The following is a 9732-nucleotide window of genomic DNA, read 5'->3' on the forward strand; positions in this document are numbered from 1 at the left end:
GATTTACTTTGGAAATTGCATCATTCAGCCCATACAAATGATAGTGAAAATAAATCTGTAGGTCGTCAGCATATAAGAGATATTTACAGTTTAGAATACACCTGGGCAGATCAAGGACATACAGGGAAAATAGGAGAGGACCAAGAACTGACCCTTGGGTGACCACTACTGTCCATTGCGCTGTATTCCCATTCGCATCCTTGACTGCCTGTTGATGATCTTTTAGATAGGAGTAAAACCAGTTAAGTGAGGAACAGGAAAAATTAAGGTTTTTCAACTTGTGGAGAAGTTTGGCGTGATTCACAAGACCAAAAGCATTGCTGAAATCAAATAGAACCAGAATTGTAACCATCCGTTTATCAATTCCTTGACGTATATCATCCGTTAATTTGAGTAGCGCTGTTTGCATACAGAAGTTTTTCCGAAATCCAGATTGATATGGATAATGCAAGTTGCATTGGTCCAGATAATTTGTTACCTGCTGAAAAACAATTTTTTCTAAGCATTTAGAAAGAGAGCACAGAATAGAGATTGGCCGATAATCAGTGGGAGAAGTTGGTTTTTTAACTTTTTGTATTGGTGTGATTAGTGAATATTTCCATACATTCGGAAATTCAGATGACGACAAGGAAAAATTATAGATATCAAGTATAACAGGTAGAAGTACAGTTGACGCGGCCTTTATAAATTTAACTGAGATTCCATCGACCCCAGTTGAGTTCGATTTAGAGAGAGATAATATTTTACGTAGGTTGTGTGGGGTTACGTGTTGGAAGAAGAAATTTCTCTCGTTATAGGGTACAAGTGGATCAAGGTTAGAGAGACTGAATATGTCAGCAATGCTATTTGACTCGGAGGTAAAGGCGGGAGTGAAGTGCCTGTTTAGATCATCGATAGGTAATTCATGTAAGGGCTGCTTGTTTCGTCGCTGCACGAGTCCAAGACTTCTAAGTTCCCTCCAGACCTTGTTTGGTTCTGTCAAATTGGAGAAGGTGGTTGCATAATATTGCTGGAAAGACCTAGGAATAAATATGTAATTAATCAGGACAGATGGAGGACTGAAGAAAGAACAACTGGAAAGTAAAGGACCTGACTTAGGAAAATGGAAGGCTGCAGTATTCTAATCTTATTATTGCTACACTATGATACTACATAATTATAGCCAGAGATGTAATGCCTCAATAGCACCCTTAGTGAGAGGTAATGTGAGCATCTGTTTAACCATAGCAAACAACTGGTTAACAATGTAGCAATTGGGGAATTAGTGTGAACTTTTCTCAATCAGCTTTCAACCTAAGGGCAGAGGCCTCCTTGTATCATAGAGGGTGGTTCTAGTTGACGCCAAGTAATGTATTTACAGATCACAATTGTTCACACTTGTGTTTCAATTTGGCTGTACATATTTTGGTTTCACTCACCTTTCCCAATCACTTCCTAGCCGTTGACTGGCTGAGCAATTCTACCCACGATCTACATCCATCCCGATTGGTCCACGCGGATGTCAATTGCCTCTCATATGTATCATTTTCTGACGTTAGTTCACAAATTTGATGTCTTGTGAATGTGTTAAAAAATTGTGGTGGTTCATTGCAGAAAAATATCATAGAGAGAAATTCTCTTTTGGGTGTTGGTTTAGATTACTGGCCAACGGTTTCATCTCTGCTAATGGAGACCTTCTCAAAACACAGAAGAGGAAGAAAAGATGGAACCCCAGGCCATGCTGAGTACAGGAAACTCACTGATGTGTACAGTCTAGCCAGCTCTCACCACCATCCTTCACAAAGCTTAGGGGTAATGGTGACTATGATGCACCGATCGATTACTTTAAGTGATGATTACCATATGGAAGAAGAATTAAATCAACTTACGAAAATACTTCAGAGTAATGGATACTGTCAACGAGAAATGAGACAATTTCTTGGAAACTGAAATCTTCATGTTGGCTGAAGGATGGAAGGGAAGGAAGTAGGTCAGTGGGAAGAGAGCATCCCTGACCACATCAAGGGGACTATAGACAAGATTGCTAGAATCTTGCAAAAACATCACTGTTCAAGCCTAGGAGGAAAATTAAAGATATAGAATGCAGCATTAAATTTAAAAAAAACACAAGAGATGGAGGGCATTTATAAATTAAGCTGCCAAGCTTGCACTCAAATGTACGTAGGAGATACTGGCTGGTTAATAAGGACAAGAATTTAGGAGCAATGGTGGCTCCCACCAGGGGTGCAGCTGGGAATTAACTAATTCTAGGGGGTATGAAATACTCGCCTGGGTAAGCAAGAGGTGCAGGGGCCCTCTCCCAATTTTTTTCTAAGATAAATGGTTCAAAATGGTGAGTTTTACAGCTGTGTGAATAGTTTAATGTTTTCTTTATGAGTCATCCGTCTCTCTAATATTATGAGGGACATTTTTTTTTCAACCTCCAATGGGTCATGAACAGAAGATGAAGTGAATGATTGAAAATTATTTCAATGCTAAATGTTGAGAACACCTGCGGTATCCTTTTAACATAATCGCCTTGTCAATTGAGGTATTGGTCGTCCCTGTGGATAAGTTTTACTATACCCTCTTCAGAAGATATGTTGCCGCCAGTGACTTCCAATGAATTTTGCCTTAGTTCTGACGCTCATAATCTGTTTGAAAACCCTTCCCTTCTAGCCACTTCTTCACTTTAGTGTTAAGATGGAAGTCACACAACTCTTAGGTCGACATTGCACGGGGATGATCGAAAATGTCCCATTGGAATTGCTCAAGGAGCAGTTGAGCTGCATCAGCGCTGACATGACGGTCATTGCCATGGATAAGAACACATCATGAAGCCAGTCTCCTCTTTTGTTTTGAATGGGTGTAATTTTTCACACTCTAGCCACTGCGCATTAAAAAATTCTCTTTTATCGGCATAAAGGTCCAGACATGTCAATGCTGAAGCCATTCAGCGAGTTTTCTGGCTGTTGCTCTGCAGTGCACATTTGGTGGGAGAATCCATTGAGGAAGTGTAGTTAATAAGATTGCTACTAACCTTAAACTAAAAACTTAGGTTGAACTTTATATAGCCTATCCTTGCCATCATTCTTCCCATTATAATAATTATCTGCCAGATGCAGAAACCTTAACATTTCTTCAAACCTGTTCCTTCGCATTGACTGATAAACTATTTCGATGGTGCAGTCTGGAGATGACCTCCGATAAAGCCATCAACTAGTATCAAGTAGACGGTGACCTGAGAGAGGCAATATTCCAAGCACTTCATAAATCACTTCGATTTGTACGTACGAAGAATGTACCAACATTTTTAACAATTGTTCATAAAATTTGTCTTGAATTTTTTCTGCTGACAGCGCTGATGTTAGAGCTATTTCAGATTTGTTTCACCTCTGCTCCATCACTAAGGTACGTCTTCTCTTCTAAGCGGTAAATGCGGGAGCCCCTATGCTGTTTTCTTGACTTATATAGCAAGCGGTGTGCAACAAAAGTAACAAAAAAGTGTTTGCAGAAGAGACGGTTGAAAAGTCTTTAAAGCGAAGATTCCTCCTTATGTCCGGTATATCTTTCAGACACTTGAATTTGAATACAAAGTACAGAGTTTTTGGTGATGAAGCGTAGTATGAAGTTTCATTATCAATGTTCACCAAAGTTACTTATTTCGTACACTGATTTCCGGCTTGAAAATTGGATATTATTGCCAGGGGAAAGTTGAACGAGAAACAAAGTAATCAATCCATTCCACCGTCGGCGATACAGAATACAAGTAATGCCATGACAGTGGTAGATACATATGGGGGGCGAAGGGGGAGCGCGCCCCCCTCCTTCGTGGCCGCCCGCATTGCCTAACAGGGCAGAACTACAATAGGGTTGTTCAAGCCTATCAGAACGGTCTAAAAAAACGAATGTATATCACTTCTGATGTAATTTCATTTCGATTGGGATGAATGACAGATGCGTTGAAAAAGTAATGATGGAATTATTAGCAATCAAAATACGAACAATTTTAAACGCCGCCAAAAACGGTCGGCCATCTTGAAATAGAGGTGATGACGACACAAGCCTGTACGGCTGGCCTGTACCCTCGATCGCTCGATGCCAAGCTGAGTACTCTGCATGCCGACTGGACATTTGCCAAGGTTATTCCTTATTTTGAAATGGCCTATGTTGTGCATGAAGCTTCCGGATGGATCAAGGCGACATGAAATCCATTCTTCAAGTTAGGCAGGCAACGTATGTAGCGTTGACAGGAATTGAAAGTTTTGTATAGCTGCATTTGCTGGGAAACTACGTGCAGTGAACTTTCATTGTGCCTCTAGTGCAAGTGAGCACAATTTGTGCCCTTGATGTACACCTAAGTGAATGATTGCATATACACGATGAAGTAAAGAGTGAAGTGAGTTGTGAATGTAACTGCTTCGACGAAATTATTTATTTCTTCCATGCTAGTTCAATCAACCCTATACATTTCGATCTAAGGTATCTAACTATTGCCTAGGGGATATGTTTCATATTTGAGCTAGTAGTGCTTTAGGGATACATCGAACGCATATTAATTTTCAATCGTTTGTTCGCTTCTAAGTTCCGTTTGATGTTATTACCTATTCATTTTGAGCATTCACGAGTGTTTACATTTCACGAATTTCGTTGCGCTGTTGTTTGTTTTTGTTTTGGTCTTATTTTGGTTACGGTAAGAGTACGGGTAATGCCTTGTCTACACTACACACTTAACTTAAGTGACTTCACTTAAATATAATCTTAAATGTGGTGCGGTAGCTACACTTGAGCTTTAAGTCGACTTCAGCACCGTGATTGTCTATATCGGGAAACAGTTATGTTGACAGATGAAGGTCTAGGAGAGCAATTAGTGATTCTTTGATCCAAAGCGACTGTATTTGAAATAAACTTCCAAACTCCGTGAATTAACCATTTTGGATTAAGAAGGTTAAAAGGAAAGACCGATTTCAGTTCCTGAGGGAACGCTATATGGCGAGAGGTGATGGAGCCAGAGGAATTTAGAATTACTAAGCGTTACTTCGTGGAATGACATATTCATAACGTAAACAAAAACACTTATTGCTAGTCAAATTCCACTGCTTTATTAAAACCATTGATGTTAAATTTCAAACATTAATTCCTCCCACGTCCAATGAAATCGCCACATCTTATCTCCCTCGGCATCCCAAGGACTAACATTAAAGCCCTATGCAATAGTTTCAATAACAGTGTGTGGGAAGTTACTGAGTGCATTCGTTTACGTTATTTTCGATTATGACACCATGGAAAATAAACTGTTTTACCGGATCCTCTGCCGTCGTCTCATTGTCAGTCTTAAAATTCCTTAAAACGTTTCTAAGTTTTATAAATCGAGTTTCACCGTGAGCAACAGGCATAGCAATTAGTTTTCACGGAAATAAAACCAACAATAAGATGAGAAACGCTACAAAATAAATTCGTCGAATTAATATCCCCAACAATAGAAATTAACTAACGAAATAGAACGAACGCTCAATAACCACATCATACAATACAGCACAACTTAGAACATAATCAACGGGATGATGTGAGATGGGTATTATGTGCCATTTACAACACATGAAGAGCTTCAACCGTGCGGAAACAGTTGCCTACGCAATTTAAGTTGGGTTCTAAGATGACTTAAGTGGAGGTGTACTTAAATGAAGCTGGTGACACCTACACTACCAACTTAAGTACAGAGCCAACTTAAGTAGTCACTTAAGTTACTAGTGTAGACCCGGCATAAGAGTAATAGTGAAATTCGAAGTTTTTTGATGTTACAATAACCGGTTTAGCAATTTGTTTCAGCCTATTCATTTCATTGTCCTCGAAATGTCAATGTGAAATAACGTAAACTGATTCTAAGTCGTTAGTGATGAGTGAGAAGTGAGGTGTGGAGAATCTTTCGAACTTCAAGGAGTGCAAATTCTTTTAGCGTGTGCAGAGTGATTGGAAAACCGATTATCATGTTTTATTAGTGTTTTATATTTATTGTGAGTCAAGTTTTTCATTGAATCAGTTGATTCGGAATATACTGATTATATGTATCAAAAAGACAACTCGTGAAATGTGTACGTTGTAGTGCTATTAATGATATGATGAGCAATAAAAATGTACAAGTAAGGGTAATTTTGCTTATTATTACTCTTACTAAAGGATAAATTTGGATTTTCTTTAAACACTGATCTGGCGGCAGACGCTGGAGATCTTGAAAAAAAGTGGAATAACCCTGCTGAGCCACTTTAACAATACTGCAGTAGGGCATCTACAGGCTTGTGACGTCACACATCAATTCAAGATGGAAGTAGGGCTTTTTGGCGTAAGGTAAAATTTGTCACTGTTTAAAGCCTTCTCTAAACATGTACAATGAAGAAAATAGCATAATATTATTGTCATTGCTCCTTCTGAAGCACGATATTTCGATTTCTTAAATAAAAAAAATATGGTGAACAACCCTATTGTAACTCTTTCACATCATAAGATGGCAATGCCTTGTATATATAATAATTATAAAACAATACACACTTCGAAATGTTCCTCGGCGAGGTAAAAAACATATAATATATATAATAATAATGCCTTGTTTATAATCATTTTAAATAAAACTTTCCTAAACTTTGCACGTGACTTGATTATTTTTCATTACGATACAAGTAAAGATAGCTCAAGATATCTTTTGTGCCCCCCTTGAATTCTTTTCTGTATCCGCTACTGTGCATGGATAGGCAACTTCTTATTGCGAGTATTTGCATTTCCAGAAATCCAATACTGACTCATTTTCTGCTTCCAATGAAGGTACTTTATCACAGTTCAAATGAGGATGCACAACAATTCTGAGAAAATTCCTGTTTTGCTGTATTTACCTAATTGTTCAATATTATACTTCATGAAATGGCAGAAATATAAAACTGTCTTCGATCTATCACATAATAGGGAACTTGCATATATTTCAGATATAATCAATAGCCCCAAAATTATATAAAAATATATGTTTGCATACCTCGGTGAAAGTTTTTTTATTATTTTATGACGTGGTTTGCGACATTTAATGCATCAAAGTTCACGAGAATTTTCAAATGCAAGTGAGAAGCGAAAACGCCCGATGATTGGCTGGTAGAAAAGTGACGTCATAGTTCAGTACGAGGCACGGCGGCACGGCCATAGTATAGGTTGCATACTTGAATACATGCGACGGCGTGGTTATGATTCATTTATTGAAGTGCAGACTTATCGGAGTTGTTCATTGTGACTTCAGGGCTATTATTTGATCTATTTCTCCTCCATTGAAAGCGATAGATTGCGCAAAGATGAAGGCATATGGTTATTCTTAGGCTGATCCTAGCAAGCTTCCTGTTACTGATTCCATCATGATAACAGGGTATTTTAGTGAAACTGTAGACTTCGTCGGCTCGGAAAGTCGATGCCGAGAAATGGAAAGGTAGCTGATGTGCATCTGTAATGTTTTATAGTTCATAACAAAGTGAGACTTGCGTATAATATTGGCGAAAGCGTATACTCATGTGAAATGTGTATTCTTTTGGCAGTCCGGTAGAGTCTTATGGTGAACTTATTTCCACCTCGAAGCTGTCGATGATACTTTCAACTTAAAAATACCTTGCCTGGAGGGCGACAGGAAGCCAGACTATATTAATGTTTCAATTTAGTAGCGATAATATAGACGACCTTCCAACACAATCTACCATCTTGTGACTCAAAACCCCGAAGCCACTTCCTATTCTGCAGAAAGAATCGGTCAATCGCACTTCGATCAATATAATAAACACAACGTCTTCAGGTGTTAATAAGTTACTTTGGTAATGAAATCCTTCCTAAATTAGCATTAAAATGTGAATGTTTTCCAAACAGAGTCTTTAATACATTTTGGGAGCTTTTCTCACGATGTATCTGAAACCTTCTCTAAAGGCGAGCTCATCGTCATTGCGATCGGTTGTCACTTAAAAATTCCGTATCGGAAATCCTAGAGGGATGACTTTCGACGATGACCGTGATCACCTGCACTCTCACTATCACTGGAACCCGTGGTGAAAATATCATCCCAATCCAATATCTATTTGGTTTTAACTGGGGAAAGAGCAACATAGAACTGCACATTCTTTGGGCAACTTTCGGTTTGACTTTCCCTCAAATCACACCATTTCCCCTGTGGTGCACATCAGTCCTATCTTTATACGATGGCCTGACAACCTTTAAATGGATCCTTGGTTTATGATCCTGACAACCAACTAAATGGAAATTGCTGATCCACACATGTCCATTCTTATCTCCATAATTTCCAAATCAAAGGCCGCGGAACATTCCTCTTGTGACTCAACTTTTTTTTGAAAAGCAAGCAACGGCGCAGAATAAAATCAAAGAATGCTGCGATTCATTTTTTGTGACCACCTCTGGATTCCATTCTTTTTCCATCTACAACTTCCTTTATCTTTCGGGGTAAACTATGGGACAAGATAATGTTTAAATATTTTCATTTATTTATAACAAAATATAAGTTCTAAAAATACCCAAAAGCCATTTTATTAATTCGCACTGATGAGTGTAAATTAATGCGGAAGATGAATGCTGCAGACGTAGTAGTTTTCCTTAGGTTGAGTTGCAAAGTTCATGAAATTGACAAAACGGCTAATTTTTCGGTGCACGGAGTCATTTATTGCACTGACCGTGTCTACATTTTTCAATATTTTTGTAATAAAATAAATCAGAATTTAGGATAAAATTTCCTTTAAAATGACGTATAGTTCATTTTTATAGCATGAGGTGAAGCCAGGATATAAATTTGCAAAGTACAGCGGCACATCATTTTGACGCCGACAGTAGAAGAAAACGCTGTCTTCTTGGCTGGCACTCGAATGCACGAGGATCAACGTTGCTCTATATTTTCATATTTCCTCCCTTGATTTTAAACATCATGGAATTTTCTATGTCCTTCCGTAACTGAAATTGAACAAGTGCCTTAATAATTTGAGTCCATCGTAACCATCGAGAAACACCTATCTCGATTTTTGTTGTGAAGTAGAGTTTTTATTCTAGGGCGGCCGAATTATCAAAAAATCTCAGTTTCAAGTTATTCAGTCAATGAAATATGGAAATATTATTTATATTAAAGTTATCTTCGCTCACATAGCACACGGGTTCATCATTCCGTTTATTTTACTCTTATTTTTCCGTAACGCTCATCCCGACAGACGGCTTGCATCGAGGCTTTTCTTCTAATTTCCTCCGTGGGAATGCAGACGAAAATTTTTTCTGGGGTGTTATTGCACAGAGGAACAATGCACCACTTGTAATTTTTCCTTATTTCACCCACGTTCTCCTTTAAACGCAACGTGGCTCTTCCAAACCTGCTTACTGGGCTTGGATCTTGGACTCGTACTGAACTATGACGTCACAGCCAAAGATTAGTGGGGGCGGTATTTTTTAGCCCGCGAAACTCGGGCGACTTTTGGGAGTCATTTTCTAGGGTATAAACTGAATTTTAAGCGGAAAAAAGTATATTGCGGTACTAAGTGTTTACTGTAGTATATCAGCATACTGTTTATAAAAAGTATGCAATTTCCCTATTAGGTTTATAAAATTTTTACTTATTCATCTAATCAATAAATAGAATAAACATACCTATAAGTCAAAACTTGAATTTTTAGTGCCACAAGTGCCCAGACGTATCTTTAGATACGTCAAAACTTTACTGATTAGTTTTGTGATGAGCTTGAAAGA

Source organism: Ischnura elegans, chromosome 11 (genome assembly GCF_921293095.1).
Source record: "Ischnura elegans chromosome 11, ioIscEleg1.1, whole genome shotgun sequence".
NCBI classification, from domain to species: domain Eukaryota; kingdom Metazoa; phylum Arthropoda; class Insecta; order Odonata; family Coenagrionidae; genus Ischnura; species Ischnura elegans.